Raw genomic sequence first — 22,341 nt, 5'->3', positions numbered from 1 at the left:
TAGGAGATGGCAGGAATATGATGACCATTATACTATTAACCAGAGAAAAATATTTATGGTGAGATGAGCAGTGCAATAACTGACAGAGAGAGAATTATTTATTTTATTTATTTATTTACATTTGATTACTGAGTAGTGTCCAACTCGGCCAGTAGCCCATTTTCAGTGGAGACCCAGGAAGAAAAGCTTCAAAAAGTTACATAATTACATATTTAGTACAATAAGATAAAAAGAGTGTACAAGTAATACAAAACAGAAATTTAAAATGTACATGCAGTCAGAGATTTAAAAAATTGCATGCAAATAAACACAAAAAGTCAGGATATAACTATTACAAAATGAATGAATATCAAATTAAAAATAAGAAAGATTTTATTTATATGAATAAATATTAATGTTACATTGGAAGGTAGAAGTCAGATTGCCAAGGTAATAAGAGGCTAGGAGAGAACGTGTTAGTTGACAGTGAAGGAGGGTAGGTATGACTTAGCCTGATGGAGTACAGGAGCATAACCAATGATTTGAGAAATACTCTTTTAGGGGCCAATTGAAGTTGTGTGTCTCAGGGGTGTAAAGAATATGTTTGGGAAGAGAATTCCAGGATTTGGCTATTGTATGGCTGTATAAGGTGTCACCATGACATTTATGGATTTTGATTACTTTGAGCAATAATTTATCAGCTGACCAGAGTGAACTGAGGTTAGTGTAGGGTTAAACAATATCTGATATGAGATTCAGTGAGATATAATGAACATTGAAAATCCTGTGAAAATGACAGGTGTGCATACAAAGATGAGATTAATACTGGAAAGGCAGGTGTAACAAAAGTAACAGACAACATGGAGGTAGGTATAGCAGACTTTAAAAAAAAAGTTAAAGAAAGGATTAAAGACATTAGATAGATCCAACATGATGAAAGCCAAAATCGTCAAGACATTTTCTAATGTCCTTCTTACTTTATTCAGTTAATGAGGTTTTAGTAGAAGTAGGAATGTTCACTCTGTTACTGGAGAGTTGTGTACAGTATATCAAGTCAGCTCTGAAATTAGAATATGGAAGGTTCAACAAGTAAGTCTAATGTAAATGCACATTTGTATTCTCCACATGCAGTATTAGACCACCTGAAATAAATAATGATTTAATTCAGTTATAAGCACTGAAAGCACTAGTAAAAGAGCTAGGTCTTGCAGCCTGAGGTGAATGATAATCTAGAAGCCACATTTTATATGAACGTTACATCCAGATATGTTGTGGGTAAAGACTGTTTTAGGCAACAGGAAGTGCATTCCATATAGATGACCATGATAACTTAATAGCTTGTTGTTTTTTTTCAAAACATAAACATCTTCAAACCTAAATAAGTGTCAATAATCACAGTTTTTGTGAACTGGTCTAGCATTTTTATGGCATTTTTATAACAGGTTAATTTCAACAGTGCTGTGTGCAAAGGAATGGTTGCTAGAGATACAGAGTACAAGTTTGTTCAAATGTCACTGTGTTCATGAATCCATATTTATAGCTCAGCAGGCTGTTAGACCATTTCACTTTCTTGGTTTCCATAATGGTTTATTTCACTGCAAGAATTCCATCTATACTGCTGCTCTATAAAGCTACAACATGTTTACTATGGTCTGTTAATAGCATGCTGTTTAATTTCACTAATGCTTAAATAAACAGTAAAATAAGGATTTAAAGAAATACAAGCATTTGTATGTGAGTTTGTAAAGGCATGAAAGTGGACCCTAGGAAGTCATTGTTGTAATACAAATATATCTTTCTAACTAGCAAAACATGTAGATATACAGTAGCTATATCAAATAAGGTTTGGCAACAAACCAATTTGTCCAGGGACATCTTCATAAGGGTGGTTAGATAAATATAATAGTGGGAGTTAAAAGGAGTTGGGGTGATTAAAGGGTTAAATATATGGAAGGATGATTGGGAGGAAATGAGGTAAGAGTGGGGAGGAGCTTAAGGGGTTTAAACAAGTGTAGCTGGGTAAGTAATCACATTTTGGCGTGAACTTGCTACTGCAAGTTACATCCCTGATGACTAGGAGGTACCATTGGGCAGGTAGGCCTTGGAGGAGCAGGGTAAAGTGGGTAAGCAGCAAGGATCTGGGCGAGGTGGATTAGATGGTACAGTTGCTACTTATTATTAGATTAGAAGGTTATTGAGGTTAATATACAGAATGTTATTGCGTTGCCAGAGTAGTTGTGTGTGAGTGAGGCATAGTTTAAGGGAAGTCGTTGTTTGGGCAATTTCTCTGTGGTAGGTGTTATGCGCTGGACGAGGGGTGGTGTGTGTTGCCTGCTCATGGCTGAAGGTTTAAGTGAGTTAAGATATATTTTGATAGCTTGGCCATGGGGGCCTCAGGTGGTGGGCCATTGAGGCAGTGATTTCATGTATTGTAATCTCTGTGTAGGTAAAATGGCATCCCCACCGCTTTTGTTGTTATGCTTGCATTCCTGGAGCTTTTGGGTGGTTCAGAAATGCCTGATACTTTTGTGTGAGGCTGGGACTTTTGTGGTGTCATTTTTGGTTGGTTCGTTGGTGGATTAGTGTGTCACGGGCTTTGAGAGGCTTTGATTTTCATGTTGACTTCTTTGGTGGGCCTCGTTGATGGTTAGTGTTTCGTGGGCTTGGTGGCACTGATGTTCGGTACTGGCTGTGCGGGGAGGGGAATAGGCCCAGGTGCAATGGCAGTGGGGGACTGTAAAACCTTTCTTTTTGCACTGCTCTGATATTGTCTTCCTTGGTTCATTGGTGACACAATTGGAATAATCAGTGTATATGGGCGTTTGGGCTGGGAAGCGCAACTATGTGCCAAGGATACTCTGGTGTGATTCTTCTTTCGTAGGCTGGTGCAAACACTATCTCCATGGTTTTGCTGTTTCTGGTACCATTGGGCAGGCGGTGGGGGAGGATGCAGAATGTCCAGTTTGCCTCATAGGTGGTACATCCCATTCACACAATGGAGGCTTTCAGTGCAGACTTCAAGTCCTTTGGGAATTCATGCTATGGAAGACTGGGTGTTCCATCCACTTTCTGGGAGCAAAGGTTAAAGAGAAAAATGGCAGTGGTTAGCTGTTTTGCCGTTTTTGGTTGTGTTTGGTCCGGGTTCTTGTGTGAGAGGTGTGATTGCAGTGCCAGACTGTGGTTGGCTGGGCTGGTGGGCTCAAGGTTTGCACAGGCTGCAATGGCCTCCCATTGTTGGGGCAGCAGGTTTTGGAGAAATAAAAAAAAACAATGGAAAGATTTTGGATGGAATATGGGAGAGCCTTTGTTCCACCTTTATGTTGATTATACAAGTGTCTGCTTAAGGTCCAGATTTGGCCTCATAATCTTACTCGGCTGTTACTCTATTGGGTTTTTGGACTTGCATACTAAGTATTTCAGTTTTAAATGGTACTCTACAGGAATTTTTGGATATTGTGTGGTTTGTTATTTCACCAACTGACTAAGTTTGTAAGAACATTATCGGCAATTGTCCTGATTTGGACCTTCCTGCCACACTAGCCATGGTTTTTGTTCAGATTTATAGCTCTTAAGAGGTCGAGAGGTATGGGCCGGAGGCATGTGGTGAATGTGATCTGCATGCTGCAGGGCCAAAGTAGGGAGTTCAGGGTTGGGGGAGTGTGGGTTTAGTGGAGTTCTTGTGGTGATGACGTCAACTTTGCAGCTCGGTTGTGTGGTGGTCCTCATGGCGAGACATGGTAGTCTCAGTGAGGGGTAGCCGTACCTTACTGTCTCTGTTGCCTGCAGGCCTTTTGGTAGGCTTTTCAGGTGCTCTTTAGCCATGAGGCACCCTTGACTGAAAGTGGTTCACCATGCATGTGAGGTATAGGTTCGGGCTGGGTGAAGCAAAGACAATTTTATGTTTTAGATGTTTTGCTAAAACTGTGTTATGAGGAGATATTACAAGTAAACTGAAAGTGCTCAAATATACTTTTGAGGTCTGGCATTTGCAGTAGTTTAATTTTGGTATAATTTGGCTTATGTAAATAGGGATGTATGAGCTTACTTAGGAGCAGAAGAAAATCAAGTGAATAATTTATGAAGACACTTGACAGCATGTCTTGGCCATAATTTCCCCAGACAACTAACTCCGAATTCCAGCAAATCGGTAAACACTTAAGTAGTTTTGTAGTTTTAAAACCATTTGGGACTCATCTGCTCTCTGTCTTCTTGTCTTAACTTTTCTGTGATCACCTGGTGTGATATAGGCCGAATAACTTGTAGAAATCTGGATAGGCATTATCAGCTGGGTGACCCGTGTGTCCCCTGGGGTGACACAGCAAGAGAATTAGATCAGGGCTGGGTGAAGTTATCTTCCTAGTTAAACTGCTAGTAAGCTATTAGTTGGTTTTCTGCATTTTGTCCATCTGTTCTACATTATGGTGGCTAGTGTTCCTCATTTGGAGATGGAAGGTTGAGAGCTAGGCAGATGGTTTTACAATATAACTTATCTTGCCCTATACAGTGCATTAATTGATTTGGTATGGAATCAGAAGGTTACCCTGGTGTGTTGATACTGATATGTCCCTTCATGTGCAGGGTTTAGTTGTAACATACTCGAGTGGTAGCAACATTTACATTAAGTATTTGATAGGGTTATTGGAAGCATAGTTTCAGTTACAGCTGCTTTGTCATAAATGTGTTTGGCGGTGGTACATTCCTTCCTGGGTTGGCAGGATTTTCTGGGGGAAAACAGCGGTTCCTGGCTATTGAGGATAGGAAAAGTGGTGCAGGATAGCAGCTGTGCAGTTGGAACACAGTAGGCCCTTGGTGGCTGCTAAGGTTGTCATTAAGAAGTTTTAATTTATATGGGTGCAGAGGATTTACAGTTTTCTTCTCTTTTGCAGGTGGTGTAGTGCAGATTGGATATTAGTCAGAGGCCTGAAGGTAGTTGACTTGGACAGTGATGGACTCCAGCTGCAGTGGATATCCTGGCCACTGGAGTTGTGTGCAGTGAGGCCACAGATGGGGAAGTGCAGAGTGGGTATCAGTCAATGGCCTGAAGGAAGTGGATTGGCAATGTGATGATTCTGCTTGGGTGGATGGTCCTGCAGTCGGAGGTTTGCATGATGAGGTTGTAGGTAATGATACCTTATTAGGGGCTCATTATGACATGTCAGAGTCAATGTGGTTAGTGAGTAGCGTGCAGACAAGTGAAGATGAGGTATGTGTGGGGTAGAGTGAAGCAGGTTTGGGGCTTGTTTACGATGACTTGGGGGTTGTCCTCAGGTGTAGTAGCGTCAATAACAGAGAGTAACGGCTGCTGCTGTCCATGCGCGGTGTGGTGCTGGTTGTCAGCCGAAGGGGAGTGTGCAGGTTTTTTCTTTGGCAATGTGTCCTGAGCATACCTCTCAACTGTCCAGATTTAGCAGCATGTCCAGGCATTACTTCATAATTTTGCTCTTTTCTGCAAAAACAGTTTGCATTTCTGGCAGATTACTGGGATGATCTGAGGTGGGGAAGAGCAGAGTGGACATCAGTCAGTGACGTGAAGGAAGTGGGTCACAAGTGGAAGTGCAGGTACAGGTGGCTGTCTCCATTGAGAGAATGGTGCACAAAGGTGTTCAAGTGGGGGAGAGCAAAGTAAGTATTAGTGGTTGGTCTGTTGGAAGTTGAGGGCTGGATGGAGGGTGGTTGGAGTTGTACACAATGAGGTTGCAGGGAATCTTATTTTACTCACTGTTCATTAAGGTATGTTGGGTTCTGGGGTGGTTTAGGACTGTGTCAGCAAGTGGAGAGGGTGTATCTTTGGAGTTGTGTTAAGCATTGTTGGGGAATTTTATGAGAGGTCTGGAGTTCTTGCAGGTGGGATGGACATGTTGCAATTGTAGGTATAGGACTTGGAAGATAGGGGATGCTGTAGGAGGATGCTGGGTGGAGCTATAGTAAATACTGTGGCAACAAGTTTACTGTATTCTGTATTTGGGCTAGTTCTAGGCTAATGGTCCTAAGGTTTTCGTAAACTAGTCAGGTTCAGGTAAGTGAGATTCCGCAATCCAGAGCGCAGTGCATCTTTCTTAGTTGAGATGGACAGGGGTGGATGTTGTCCTTGTCTGAAGGGCACATAGGTGGGAGGCATATGGGGAATTTGCATCTCTGGTTTGGTAATGGGCTGTACAGCTGGATTTGGGATGGTTTTGATTTTCTTTGCCCAGTTGTTGTTGTGGCTGAGAACTCATTTGTTGGCAGAAGACTGTTAATTCTAATTATAGTTAAGATTTTAATGCAATGTTTATTTTGTTTTGCAGAGGTATCTACTATATCATTACTATGTGAGGTGGCATGAAATCTTATGGGGATCTTTGTTAGGACATATTAATTATCAGGGTGTTTTTCATTTGGTAGTGGCTGCTTTTATGCAGTTGATGAATGAGATATGTCTGGGTGGTTCATGATGGTCATTAATTAATTGGATTATGTATATTTGGAGTACTTACAGTCTTTTATTTTACAGATCACGCTGAGTGCAGATGGGGACATGCAGAGTGGATATTATTTGGGGGACCGAAGAATTGGACTTGACAGGTGAGAGCGGAAGCTGAGAGTGTCGATTAATGGAGCAGTATGGAAGGATTCATTGGTTGCCAGCAGTGCAGCTGAATATGAGGTTGTTGGTTTGTGGTGTTTTCTTCTCTGCAGTCACAAGATAATTAGGAGGATGACGGGGAAGATGGATAATCCTGCCTATTGCAAACATGTTTTTTTTTTTTTTTTGGTGTTGGGATATGAAGTTCTAGCAAAGGCTAGGGTGGTCATCAGGTTCTATGCTTGTACTGGATGTTGGAAGGATGGTGGGATTGTGGGTACTGGTTTGGATATGGAGTCAAGGTGTTACAATTTCTGTGCTATTTGTTATGACTGTATTTAGTCATTTTAAATTATTTTGAGGGTTATCTAAGGCTAGGGTGGTCATTAGGTTCTATGCTTGTACTGGATGTTGGAAGGATGGCAGTATTGCTTTTGGATTTCATGATATAGGGCTGTTAGGATGATGGTAGGCAATTGCCCTTATATGGTTTCACATGGCATTGGGTTTCATGTTTTGCTGTTGCTTAGGGCAGGTAATGTATCAGGGCTCATTACAAGGTTAATATTGGTGGTATGAATGAGTTAATGATGCAAAGATATGGGGAAAGGGATCATTGGTTAACTTAGTCAAGTGGCGGTTTTGTGATCATATGACAGGTTTGGGTTGCTGATAAGGATACACTTGGGTTTAAAGAAGATGGGTACAGTGAATGATGTTTGGCGGAACCACCCCTTTCTTGTGGGATGGGTGGTTAGGTTGTTGAAATTCTGATAGGAAGAGGGGGAGAGCCTAGTCAGGCTGGTGGGTGGAGAAGAGGGACAGTCTTGCCCTCTTCTGTTCCCCCTCTGGTGTTTGGACATTCATTTCAAGGAGTTGGGAAAGGAAAGTAAGCAGCTGGAGGCTGCTTGTTAAATAAATATGCAAGCAGAGGTAAGGATGCTCATTTGGTTAGATGGGTAATTCAATAAATGGGATATAAAATGAGCTGTAGGATGCTGGTTCAAAATTAAAGTAAATGAGCAGAGGTATAGACGCTGCTTACTGGGGCAGGATGAGTAGGTACGCTGTCCTGTTTAACATTACATGGATGTTTATGCTGTGATTAAATAAAATATGCTATGTTCAGTTGTAATTAATAAATGTTGGTTATCAAAGCTATGTTATGGAAGTTTAATAAAGGTCGTCAAATGTTATTCGGTGTGATGTGTGTTTATTGAAGGGGACCAGGACAAAATCGTACTATAAAAAACAAAAAAAAAAGCAATTTACATCTTCAGCTAATAGCAAAAATTATATAACCCTGTATAATGATGAATTAATGACATGCTTAAAACTTAACTTCTTTCTGTAAAATTAAACATAGAAAGAAAAGTAAATACTTAAGGAAGTGATAATATAACAATATTAATAATGAAGCACAAACAATTACAAAAATTGCAGCTGACAACTAATACACTAATACATGCCTAATTCCGCATTACTCCATTTATCAGCATCGATAATACCAACATGAAAGGAAATATATTTTCAAGTAGTGGGAGGCTAAATCCCCTACACCTCCCTTCAACACAAGTGCCCATCACTTACTGCAAACAAAACCTTTCCCACCTCTTGACACCCATATGTTTGAGAAACACAATAAATTATATGAGTATTGAAATTAATAAATAATACCTTCAGCCATTCATCACATATATTTCACTTGTCAAACGAAATGGCAACTTTGCCATTGCTGCTACTACTACCACATGTAATTAACCACACACATCATCATTCATCAGCAGCCCCTTTTTCACATTTTCTACATGGAGTCGGGGTATTGTGTTAACTGTAGTCATCTCCCTCGATTCAGTGCCAATCCTGCCTTCTGCAACACTCATGCCTGACTGTCACAGATCATCTTTCACACCACCCATCCAACTTTTGTTGCTGGATGTCCTTGTTTCCTCTTACCTTCTTCCTGTCTGTCCCAAATCTTCTTCACCAGATTGTCTTCTACTTTTCTGCATGTGTACAAACCAACTTAATCTGTTCTCCTTGATCTTATTTAACTACACACACACACACACACACACACACACACACACACACACGCGCGCACACACACACACACACATATTATATATATATATATATATATATATATATATATATATATATATATATATATATATATATATATATATATATATATATATATGGGTCTAGGACACATGCTCGATTAGCATATGTCCGAATCACAAAACATCGAACACACATACATGAAAGCGCTTAACATCGAAAAGCGCGTCCGTGTATGTGTAGTTCAAAAAAAAAAATCTACGTGTCTGCATGGGGGCTTTGACCCCCCCTGCACCCCCACAACCCCTACTTTAATATTCTCACTCCAAGATCGCACTACAGTGGGGAAAAGGGAATTTTCCCTTACCCGCACTGTAGTCTAATCTACGAAACAGGTACACATACACGGAAGCGCTTTTCGATGTTAAATGCTTTCGTGTATGTGTGTTCGTTAGTAAGTCTGAAATTGATTTTATAAAGTGTGTGTTAAAGTTTTCAGCTATTTATGATGGAGGGGTATCAGGGAATAGGGTGTGCTGTCCATTTCTTCCAGGGTTAAGTAGAGAAGACATGGAGTACCAAAATTTACTGGGGTTGATTTTATGCTGGAATTGAAGATGGGAATAATATGACTTCTTATCTCTGTTGATTAGTTGTGTCACTTTGTTACGTCATGTTTTGAAATTAACATGATTTTGTTCATTTTTGTTTTGTTTCCAGGTTGACCAGGCTAGGTCCCTCTGCTTCACCAGGTGTTTACGTTCCTTAGACAGCCATGGTGCGGAGTTCTTTTTGATTTTTTTCATATGAATGGGAGCTGGTGTAGTAATTATGTGAAGGAAGGTGTTATTAAAGTATAGCACAGCATCCTTAAGGGGTAGCTGTTTAAGGGGTGTCCAGTCTATTTCCTGTAGGAGATTGTTGAATTTATGCTGACAAAAATGAATTGAGTTCCTAACTGATTTTATAGTGTGTAGTCTTAGTTGTTGGGAGTTTGTTCTAAGGGAGTAAGCTGGTAGATGATTGCTCAGGGAGCTAGGCAGTGTACCAGAAGAGGGATAATTAGCAAGGTGGGTTGGTACGCAAGATCATGGCTGTATCTTGTTGGAGCACTGATAAGCTGAGAAAAAACATACAGATTTATATTATCTGTGTGGGAGTCAGAAGCTATGGTTTGCCAATCTATATTTACATCTCATAAGATTATTGTTTCAAGGTTTATTGTTTTGGATGTCCAGGATAAAATATTTTCCAACACTGCTATATTATTACCTGGTGGGATATATATTACTATTATGCAAATTATTTTTGATATATTAAGGTTCAAAAAGGAGATTAGTAACACAGCAATGGAAAAGATGGGTATATTACTGGTATAGGGTGTGATGTTGAGTGTACAGGGATATAGAAGTGCTATCCTTCCCCCTTTTTTAGATCTATCTCTTCTGGTTATTGCAAAGTTTGGTAGTATTATTTCTGTGTCTTTTACATTGGGATGTAGCCATGTTTCAGTAAGGGCTAGTATGTCAGGTTTATTTCGATCAATCCAGGCATGCATTGGAGCTATTTTATTACATATAATTCTAAGGTTAAGTGTAAGTATGTTTAAGTCTTTGGGGTTACCCTTGTGGTTAGGATTAGAGGGTGTGCCAGGGTTAGGATGTACGTCTCCACATTTGAGTAGATAGGTAATGAGGAATGCTTACCATGGGAAGTGTTTTTTATTCCTAGGTGAGAGTACTGGTGACAAGTGTGGCTTCATAGGGGGTGAGGAGGTCAGTTTGTGGCTTGAATAGAATGGGAGGGTATAGGAGAAAAGCTGGGAGGAGATACATGACAAGCTGTGTGTTTATTGGGGAGAGGGTCTGAGGAGGTTGTTCATGTGTGTTGGTGTGGGGGGTATGCAAAGATATAGCTGTAGTGAGGCTGAGAATTAAGAGTAAAGAGGCCGGGCAAGTTAGGAGGAGCGTGTCAACTGTGATAGTGGGATTAAAAGTAGAAACACTGGAATGTGTGTGTTTGAATGTAGTATCAGGTGTAAATAAAGACTGTTGTCATGTGATATGTGTGTAGCTGAAGGTAAGGTTGGAATGTTTTTACTTCAGAGTGGGCTTTGATAATGTGGTTAGTTGTTTTACCTTGCCGTTTGTGATAAGGATAGGTGGGGTTGATCTGACTGGTCAGTAGTAAAATTATGGTGCAATGCTAGTTTGTGTGTATAGTAGAAGAGAAGGTGGTTAGCGTTGAGTTAATTTAAAATAGTTTGAGATGGTGATTGTATTGTGATGGTAGAGTAGAGTAAGATGCAAAAAAAGTATAGCAGTGGGCATGTGAGTTCAAGGGGATGGATGTAAGGAAAGCAGATAAGTTTGGCTAAATAAAGGAAAGAAAGTTGTGCATGAAATGTGGGTGTGGACAAGGTTGGGTTGTATGTAACTGGATCATAGGAATGAGGGGAAGTGGTTTGCTTAGGATAAGAGTAGAGGTGCTGGGGGTGTGTGGGATATGGGGGAAGGGCAGGGAAGGGAGTGAGCGAAGCGAATGGAGCAAGAAGATCCCCCAGATGGTATACCACCATAAACAATCAGTGAGGTAGGATGTTCATGGATACAAAATACAAGTTGTCTGAACTCTAAATACTTGTCTCGAGTCACAGCATCTAATTTTATATTTATGGGCTTTTCAATGTCTTTCCAGGGATACGTTACACTGATAAGAGTGAAATATGCTGAAGTGTTAATGTAGCTTCACCTTCAGCAGTAAAAAGGCCTATGAGTGTGGGTAAATGAGTGGGGGTGGTGACATCCTTCCAGCAGATTCAACACTACAAAACAATGCAAAGTAGACTTAACTAACTAAATTATTTGCATATTGCCTTACATAGATTTAGCTTTATTTGATGCTTGTGTACTTCTTGCCAACTGCAGGTGAAATTCAGCTGTGCAAGTTCTTTAGGTTGTGCTATATGATAAGTCTGACGACTGCTGCTGCAGAAGGTATATGTTCTTATATCACTGGGAGAGAGAGAGAGAGAAAAAGTTAAGAATGTCTTGATGGTTGAACTAGTTAGGTACAGTACTATCTGTCAATACTCATAAACCTTAAGTAATGTTTGGCAAATTTTTACATTTCAGCCTTTAAACAGGACAATAAGCATACAAGAGATATTTCTAGATATGCAAATTTGGGATTACTTAAAACAAAAATGGTGGCTTCCACAGTATAGAAGGACAGAAAGACAAATACACTGAACTAATAAGAGCTATGTGTATGCATGCGAGTGTGGGGTTAGTGAGATGTAGGTTTACAGATGTTAGAGGGACAGGAGGCAAGCCTGTAAGTTAGTTCCCACTCTTTGTTACACAACATACAATCTGTAAATCTGATATTTAAGCACTTAGAAAAGGCAGCCAGCTAGAGTGTGTAACATATATAAAAATAAAAAAAGGAAGCAACTCTAGAGAATGACAAAACTCTTCACAAACAGAAAGTGTCATATACTAACAATCACATACATTATCCAGTAACTGTGCTGTTCATACAAACATAAAATCAGGTATTACATTAGAAACCTTCTGTAGAAGTGAGTGGAAACATATATACATAACATAAACATATGTACTGTAGACTAGCAGGGAGAAAGAAAAGAGAGAGAACAAAAATATATGTGAGTGTGTGTGTGTGTGTGTGTGTGTGTGTGTGTGTGTGTGTGTGTGTGTGTGTGTGTGTGTGTGTGTGTGTGTGTGTGTGTGTGTGTGTGTGTGTGTGTATATATATATATATATATATATATATATATATATGCATATTTATATATATAAATTGCTGAAGACTTAGGTACTGATATCTCTTCTCAGTAAGATCCCCTTCAGCGAATTTGAACTTTAGATAACAGTGATACCTCACTAACATTCTGTATCATTTCACTATAGGGACACTGAAATTACCAGAAATAAGAACCAGATTTTTTACCCCATGCCATAATTTAATGCAGCCTTGGCTGTCATATATTAATGCTTTTACTTACCTTCCTTCCCAAAGCAAATAAAAAACACAAAATAAAAAGCTGTCGCTTAATTATATATCTTCATGTATATACCAAATATGCTAGCTATTTATAAGTAATGTGTAAATTAAAGGGCATTTGCAAACTAGGAAATGCTCTAAAGCAACATGAACTTGTCTTACCAGTTGTCAAAAATGAATTCCCTGCAGCTGTATTTAATTTGCACCTTGGGGATAGATCTGACCACAGCATTCTAGACTGAACATACATATTCACTGTACCAAATAGTGTGGAAGGCATTACTGTGCTTGTATATTACTTCAAACTGCTGGTCATTAATGTAGGACTTATCTTCAGAGTGAAGGGTTAGTGGACATGAATTGTTGTCTGATTAATGTTGCCCCTCAAAGGGTCGTTTATGTCAGTTGTGAGGTTCACAGTGGATACTGTTCTATGATTTCACTGTGTTTTAAAGGGGTAATATGTCATGGTGTCACTAAGCAACTGAGGTTATTATGGTACAGGGCAGACAGACAGTACTGTGGGGTCACTAGACCATGACATTTGTAGAATTACAGGCCTGACCTACTTAAGTTTTTTTCTTACAGGCTGACAGATGTAAGATTCACAAAGCATCCTGATAGGTTAGTGCTGTTACTATGGCGTAGGGGGCGTACATATTCCACACAAAAGCCAAGACTGACCGAAAGATATGGGCTGACTGAACTTCAACTGATTCAGTTCCATACCATGAATATTTATTACCCTAGGTCTTATCTTCTATTTAGAAATTAAATCAGTAAAATTCATTCTGCCTCTCAGATTTTTGCTGTACAGCCCATTTTTGTTCTGTAAACGGACACAAAGCTTTATTAAAATGCACCATTTGTGTTCCTAATGCCACATGAGAAAGCATTGCAGGTAAATGTGAAAGTTTCACAGATAATTCATTCAACAAGAATAAAGTTTCTTTTTCATAAACAATGCATATGTATGCATGTTTTTGTATTTATTTATATATTAATTACGTTTTGCATACACACAGAAATTATGCGCCAGTGAAATGACATCTAATAAACTGTGCTTAAAATAAGTAATTCAGAATGCTTTTCTTCGAAGGAAGAATGTATACTCATTCGGTTATGAAACTTTACTTTAAACTAATCTAATTCTTACATGAATATGGGACGATTTACACATTTATATTTTGAGTATCATTTATACGTTTTGGAAAAAGATTATTGCCTGAGATTTTTTATACATGAGATCCATTTTATCCCATTTTAATTCAAATATAAATCTGCAGGCTGCATGCCTCTTTCTGTGTTACACTTGAACTCTGGGACATAATGGCAGGATAGATTCTTTTGAGCCCCTGTTGTTTTAACATCTGTGACTTCTGTAACAGAATACAAAATAAACCTTGGTACTTAAGGCTTATTATACATGTATGTGATCAGATTGATTATACTTGGTGCCTTCTTTGCCAGAGTAATAGCAGCAAAACCAAAATCACTGAAGCATGCCACTTACATTATTTCAGGATAGCATGCTTTCAAGAGAGCTAAAATATTCAGATAGTATTGTATGAATATAGCTCACTTGCTCTAATGCATATTTGTTTGTACCATTAACAACATTATCATGTCACTAAAAAATGCTTACAGGGTGTGAAGTACGTTTTATTCACTACAAGGCAAAAATAATCAGTGATGTATGAAGCACAACACATTCGTGTTCAACCACCTAGGAGGTGCAATAATTTATGCCATTACAACGTGCACTGAATATGTGAGCACATGGTATAAGACGGTGGAATTAAGAAACCAAGGGAATTATCTTTGGTTGTGAACTAATTATAACAAAGAATAGGTCTTATGATCATGTCACAGTCACTTGTTTCATTATTTTTTTGTATTTTTGGACATTGTTACCAAATTTTAAAACTGATATTATTTCATTAATTTTCACTCTTACAATTTAAACCTCTCTAATTTAAAATAATAAGTCATAACAACATCAAAGTGCAAGACTAATTATCTGCTTGAGACATGTCTGCTTGAGACTCAGCGATTGTGTATGTGCAACCTAAAATCTTTAACAATCCACAAATCTATTAAAAATAAAGCTTAACTGCACATCAGCTGTATAATCATGATAATAATTTTATGGTGGCACCATTTTTCATCCCTCCATTTTCAGTACCCACTTTATTCAAATGACAAAAACAGGGAGTTTAATTATTTCCAGCAAGTAATGGGTTCTTATTCATATTATGGCCCTAAGGCAGGAAAATGTTGTAAGTGGGTTGCAGGTCCCTTACTGGACATATGCTGACTTGTCTGCACACATCTAGGGCAAATTTAGCACAAGTCCAATTCATCAAGCCCTGTGTTTAGCCAGATCAACAGACACTGAAGGGTAAAGCCCTCACTGCTACATAGGTACCCCAACTTCAACTAGCAGATCAGGAGCCTACTGGAGAAGGCCTGGGTAAGGTGAGGAATAATGAGGATTTGCCCACCTGCCATCTTGTGCTTGACTGCACACTTGTCTGCAGTAGAATTCACAATACAGATTGGGGATCACATAGAAGTGCAACCTCCAGTGAGGCTGAAGGTAACTGATCAAATCATAGAGGCAAAATAATAAATTACAAAAACCCTTTGTATACCAGCCCATTGGGTGCCTGTGAGTATGTTCAGGGCAGTCAGTGCTTAAAGGAAAAGTCCTGTTCCATCTTGCAGATGACAAGACTTCATTCGGTGGACTCTGTTTATATCTCCAAGGAAGGAATAAAACATAGTGTTCCTGAATAGAAGGAACAAACAGGGAACATGTTGTCTCATGGATGCCATTTTCAGTGAAATTAAATAAAAGGAAAGCAGTATCCCAAACTACTTTCGTCAACAGTGGAAATTAATTTTCTCTCCTCTGTTGTGTGACCTTGGCTTTGGTTTATATATATAATTCTGGGGAGTGTGGATGGGTGCATGAGGATCCTGCCCCCCTGCAAAAAAAAATCTTTAAATGTTTGCTTAAGGTATGTTCTGCAAATTGCTTTCATTTTATTTACATTCACTAAAACTGCCTTGGGTGAATCAAGGTGAATCTGAACAAAAAGGCTAATCGAGTAGCCAGGAGGGAAATTTCAATGATCAAAAGAGGATCTATTACAAACAAAAATAAATAAATAAATAAGTGATAAAATAAGTTTCCTGAGTTTGTGATGTGGGAAGAAACTGGAAAATGGAGATCCCAGTAAAAATCTGACATGCATGCCAAAAGGGCAAACAGCACATGGAAAGCATTACAGCAGGAAAATAAATTAGGGGATCAAGGACAGTGAGAAAACAATATTAATCTCTCCACCATGATGCTGCTGTGTTTAATTTTTAAACACAGAATAAACACGGACCACTATGCATTTGTTTACTTTTCTTTTTGCTTTGTTTGCTTGTGTCTGTGTTTCTTTGCTTTATTTGTTTGTTTACTGGAAGGGCCAATACCCAGATATATATACAGCAGTTTTCATCTACATTCTTGAAGCCATCTATTTTTGTTTGGGGGATGGCGGTTGGCATGGTTGACATGATGGTTAAAGTGTTTCCCTTACAGACACAAGGTGCAGGGTTTGATTGTCAAATGGAGTAACTGGCTAGGCTTAAAATGGCCCACATGGATGATTAGCCTAATACTAACCTGTGACCCTATGAACATGATTCAATGTGGTTTATCCCCCTAGCTGAATCCTCCATAGAAACACCATCAGACAGTATAACAAGTCTGACTCTTTTATTGTCATACTCCAACATTTGTTCAATATCCAGCAGCACTGTTGCCATAGGCAACTAATTTAACATAGTGTTACCAACTGTAAATTCACTTTCTGGACAATTCTGACCTGTTTTGCATTCCAGACTACCCCACCCCACTCGCAGTCCCACAACGAGTCAGCAGCACCTCTTGTAGAAAACGTAAATACTCATGCTTAATGAGAAATAGTACAGTCCCATCAACCGGTTGCAGCAGCCTCTGGGACAAAAGTCTCTATGGCATGGAGGGCAATTAACATGTCTTTCTTTCCTTCTGGCAGGCTTTCTGCACTTTACTAGTCTGATTTACAAAGTTATGCAAAGTGTGCTTATTTTGCATAACTGAAACATACTCAGAAGCTGCATAACCTAGAGCAAGCTAGAAATAATGCTAAACATTATGATTACTGTTATCTTACATTCTAATATGAAGGAAGAATGTAAATGCTGAGTATTGGGGCCATAGACAATAAAGATCTGCTTAACATACTTACAGGCTGCAGAGATTGCAGGATTAGCATGCAATGGAGCCAGGTATGACCATTTTATATGCATCTGGAGGGACTCCTCTTAGACATCTGTTATATTATTTATGTCCTTTCTACTTTTCTACATGGCCATAGCCATAGGTAGATATAGAGTTTTTTGTGCCCATGACCTTCCTGTTTTAATTTCTCCATGTCTTTTGAGATTCTAATACCATAACAGGAATGGATCCCATTTCTAATTCAGGGTATGCTTAAAGCTCATGAAATTGATATTGTTTCTGTTTTTGACGTTTATCCAAAAGTGCACTTTGCAGCACCTACAATGTGTCCAGAAATTACGGATTCACTTTAAAAGCTCGAAATACTGAAATATCGAAATTCAGTATTTCGAGCCCATAAAGTAGAATCCTGAGAACAGCGAAAGCTCAGAAGTGCGAAATTCAAAACATTGAATACCGGTGGTTTACAATTTCGTGTTTCTAAGGTTTTGCTGTGGTTATGGATTCAGGTAAGTGTGTGTGTGTGTGTGTGTGTGTGTGTGTGTGTGTGTGTGTGTGTGTGTGTGTGTGTGTGTGTGTTAAGGGTTTTGGGTAGGGGCTGTGGTGTATGTCAGTGTGTTTTTTTGCTGTGATGTGTGTGTGTGCGAGGAGAATGTAGCTTGCGTGGTGGTGTTTTGTGTGTGTTTGTGTGTAGTACGACCTTGGAGTGAGAATATTTAAGTAGGGGAGGTGTGGAGGGCGCAGCTTAGTAGAGAGCTTGTGTTTGTGTGTGGGGAGGATGGTCTGTGTGTGTGTGTGTGTGTGTGTGTGTGTGTGTGTGTGTGTGTGTGTGTGTGTGTGTGTGTGTGCAGTAGAAACATGAAATCCAAAATCTCCAGTGTGCGAGATTTTGAATTTCGCAGTTCTGAGTTTTCGTGGCTTTAAAAATTTGACTTTTAGCTTTGAAATACCGAATTTCAATATTTTGGTATTTCAAGGCTATAAAGTGAATCCAAAATTGTGCATTCTGTATAGCAAAAGGGGTTACTTGTATTGGTGAGATATCAACATGCAACTGAAAATTCTTTTTTTTTTATTAGATCTGTTGCTTCTTCTACTATTGGAACTGTCTGGATATCCTTCTTCCACATTTTTCTCATTTCTGCCTGCAAATCCTGGTATTATATGCCTTTGTGTCTCTCTTTATGTAAGTCACTGTAATCGCTGTGTGCAGCAACTTAAATCATCAATGTTACTTTTGTCATTTTTTTCCCTTCTCTGCTATATCTGGTTTTCTCTTTTTTTGAACTATTGGTAAAAGGTGATCCCATGTGATGTACACTTCATCATTCTCTGCAATGCTTTGTGGTTCAGGTTAACAGTGCTTCTCAACTATATCAATATTGTAGTGTTTACAGAATCCACAGTGCAACATTCTTACCAAATTATTGTGCCTTTTGTATACAGGATGTCTTCCGTGAGTGTATCACACCCAGCAACAAGATGGACAACTGTTTCCAGTCTTTTTTTACAGAGCTTACATTTGTCTGTTACTTCCACTTGTCCAATGGACTTTGTAAACCAATGTATAAGTAGTATTCTGGGCTGCCATTATTAACCTTGCATCTTTTGGTTTCAGTTCACTCTTCTTAACCATTCCTGCATTAAATCCTCATCGACATGAGGTTGCTCCAAGAGATTTCTGTACTTGCCACAATATTTATACCTTTTCCACTTTGCTTTCTTTCTCATCTGATCTGTCTATTTGCATTCTTTTTTTTTTGTTCTTTGGCACATTCAGTTGCTATCTGATTTTTGTCTACTTCTGGTTTGATTTTCATTCCTGCTTGACATTGTTATGCGTCTGCTAAAGTAAACAGAAAGATCATCTTAGACTTCTCATGTTTTAAAACCTTCACTATGTCTGGATCTGATGAGGTCAGCAGATATGAATGTAGATACACTACAGCAGATTTATACATGTAATTAATTTCAAGGAGGCTCAAACTTCTGTTAGAATGAGGAACATATAATCTTGGTATACAATGATTTTTACATATAATTTGACAAGCATTTTTCTTGTTTTCCTGTCCAACTGATCCAATACCATTTGGGGCCAGTTGATTACCCCAAAACTGTAAGTTAGAACAGGAAGAGTAAGCTAGTTTACAACTTGAACATTATTCCTAGATGTCAAGGTTATATTCAATATTAGATTTAGTCTTCTGAAGTATTCCTTACTGAGTTTTATTCACATTTGTTTATGCTTTACGGATGACCCTTCATCAATTCCCAAATATTTATACACTCCCTCCTGCTCCCTTTATATCACATTCCTGTCCAAGATAGATATTTTCTTGATACTGCAGCTTTCCTGCTTTAAACATTGCTTTTGCACATTTATCAAAAGCAAATAACATTCTTATATCATTTGAGAAATTTAAATCTCTTGAAGCTGTGCTTTCAACTTCTCATCTGATGAAATATACAGTTTTAAGTCATTCTCAAAAAAGTAGACGAGAGGTCTTTAAATGAGATTGTTTTCTTGAAGCCAAACTGCAACCATGGACTAATCTGTTAAGTAAACAGCTTAATTGGTTAAGACATACATCATCTCCGACAAAGAATCACTCTGGAATCTCACCCTTTGAATTTTTAACACTGGGATAATAATTTTCCCTTTGTCATAGCTTAATTGCAAAGTGGTTTGCCACTGTTTTGTGGTCACTATAATGTAATTGATTAATGTAGGATGTAGGATGTATCCTATGCATTTTTATGCACTCCTTTATTCATGAATATGGGTTTCTATCAAATGCTTATTTGGTAATTTATACACTCCACACTTAGATTTGTCTGCTTTTTACAATTCACTATTAAAGCTTTACTTAGCAATACAGTATCCTTTGTTCCATATGGCTTTCCTTACCCATTTGTTCTATTGTCATGATTGAGATGTTTCTTAATAACTATAAATTCTGTCTGTATCAATTTCAGTATATAGTTTGTGCATCATTGTAAGGTAAGTGATCTCAAGCTTAAGGAGAAGTATTGTTTTCCTGTTGTTAATCAGGTTGTTGTCTCTTTGGAATGCACATATAAGTAATTCTTACTCAGAGCTAAATATTTGCATAAAGATATTAATACTTTTAGCCAGAAGTTAGGTGCTACATCTGGGCCTGAGTTTTCCAATTAGGAGCTTTTCTTAATTTTGTTTCAATTGATCTGGCTGTTACTTCATCCTATTTCATATCTTCTACATTTGAACTCTTTACTGTTTCTTTTATTTTTCGGTCCATTCAGTATCTTTGTTATGTTCCACAGGGTCTTCATAAATATTTCTCCAAAATATGTCTATTTCTTCCTTTCTAGGGGATGTTTTTATTCATTTTGTTTTGTTTCCCAGTTCTTTATTAAACTTGTTTTGGTTTGTCAACAATTTACTTATTTTATACTTTTCCTTTATATTTATCTGCATATCTTCTAAGGTTTTCTGCCTGTGTTGATATCTTCAGTTTATTATTTGCAGTAGTGTATTATAGATCCTGACTTATTTTGATACCGTGGGTTACTTTTACAACATCTGTTTTTCTAAGCATTTTTTGTTGATCTGTTTCTTCTTCTACATTCCTCTAATAGTTACACTTCTTGTCTTAATTGCTTTATAGTTTTCTCCATGCAATGCTTCTGTGACAATGTTGGGTATTGCCATCTGTGTCAGGGAGAATAGGGCAGTGCATATGTAACATATGCCAGTGTAGTTAGCTGGAGTTTTGTAAATAATGTTGTGTCATTTGACTATCGCACTGACTTGTACAGATGCTGGTGTTAAAAATGTATCAACAATGTTATTATAACTGATTAAATGTATATGTTTAAACAAAAAATTCTGGAAGGGAAAAGCAGACATTTTTTGAAATTGTTCTATAGTTTTTAGATAGTACAACAGATCTTAGCAAAGCTCTGTGTGTGTATTGTACCAGAGTCAGGTGATCAAATGTGATGTCATTCTATAACCAGTATTGAGAGGATGGAACTCTCACAGCAGTATTTTTTTAACTGATCTACTTCAGTTGAGTTAAGTTAATTTTTTTTTTGAAGCTCATCACCTTGCCCTGTGGCAGTAAGCATCTCAGCATCCAATCTTGCCATATTAATTACATTAGCTAGGGAACAGTTATTCTTTATACAGTCAGGAAATACAGTGAGATTAGTTAAGTGGTGTTTTTTCTGCATCTGTATCAATCTGTTCAGCTGTGTTATTTTTATTTCTTCTGTGATTGAAACTCTGGTGTTTATTGTACTTAGATATTTATTATTCTCATGTGTTCTATTTTATTATTTATTATTAAATATTTTATACCTTCATTGCGGCTCTTCTTTTAGAGAATAGTTTTAATATATGGAGAGTACTAGTGCTTATTTTAGTGATGCCCTGGCCACTCAAAAAGCCATGCTACTTTGGTTACACTCTACCATTTCTCTTTTTCTCTTTCGGCTGTTCCTGTTAGGGGTCACCACATCGGATTATCTGTTTCTATTTCTTCCTGTCTTCTGCATCTCCTTTGGCCAACAGTAGCCCAGTTTCCACCAGCACCTTGTTGGCTAACTGTACTGGTGGTGGTCATTGTTAACCTGGGCCTTGACCGATCCAGTATGTAAATCTGTATTTTTGTCTGCATATGTCGTTTGGCAGAGGTTTTACACAAAATGCCCTTCCTGATGTAACCCTCCCCATTTATCCGGCCTTGGGACCGGCACAAAGAAATGGACTCTACCATTTATATTGATATTGATTTTACTCAGTATAATTCAATACCCTTGTAAGAGGCCTAAAATAGTTGAGTGTTAGCAGCATGGTTGCCTTATAGCCTGGACAAAGGGGGTACAGTTAATAATTCTGTTCCAGTCTTTTTCAGGAAGCAAGGGAGTCTTATAGCCAAGGATCAAGGACAAATGGACTTTACCCTCCTCCATCATGCATAGAAGCATCTATCCCTTGTAATCAGATGAATAGTGCAGTGAATAATGGAGGGGCCAACAGCAATGTAGTAGAAAATATTGTTAATGGTCCAGTGAGGTATCACCTATACCATGATGATGTGCCCAAATGGAACACATGACTCCAGTATAAGTTGGACTTCAATGCCAAACCTATAATGTGAGAATCTAGTCTCAATGATAAGCTTAATTAATTGGATTGCAAACTGCTGAAAGTAAGGTAATTGCAGCTGGAGAAATCTTATTTCTTGGAATCTATTAAAGTCAACAGGATACTAATAGGTTGAGACTCTGGTGGTATCCTACTGGTCTCGGGAAAAATTCAACTTTACATCATGATCTCCTGACCCTTTTGGCAAGCAGGGTTGTGAGTATTTAGAACTTTTAATTAAACAGATTTCAAAACTTATTGTTGAACTGACAGCAGAAATTAATACTCTTCATG

This window comes from Protopterus annectens, chromosome 3.part0 (assembly GCF_019279795.1).
Source record: "Protopterus annectens isolate FY-2018-M chromosome 3.part0, PAN1.0, whole genome shotgun sequence".
Taxonomy (NCBI): domain Eukaryota; kingdom Metazoa; phylum Chordata; order Ceratodontiformes; family Protopteridae; genus Protopterus; species Protopterus annectens.
Note: the sequence above shows the minus strand (reverse complement) of the source record.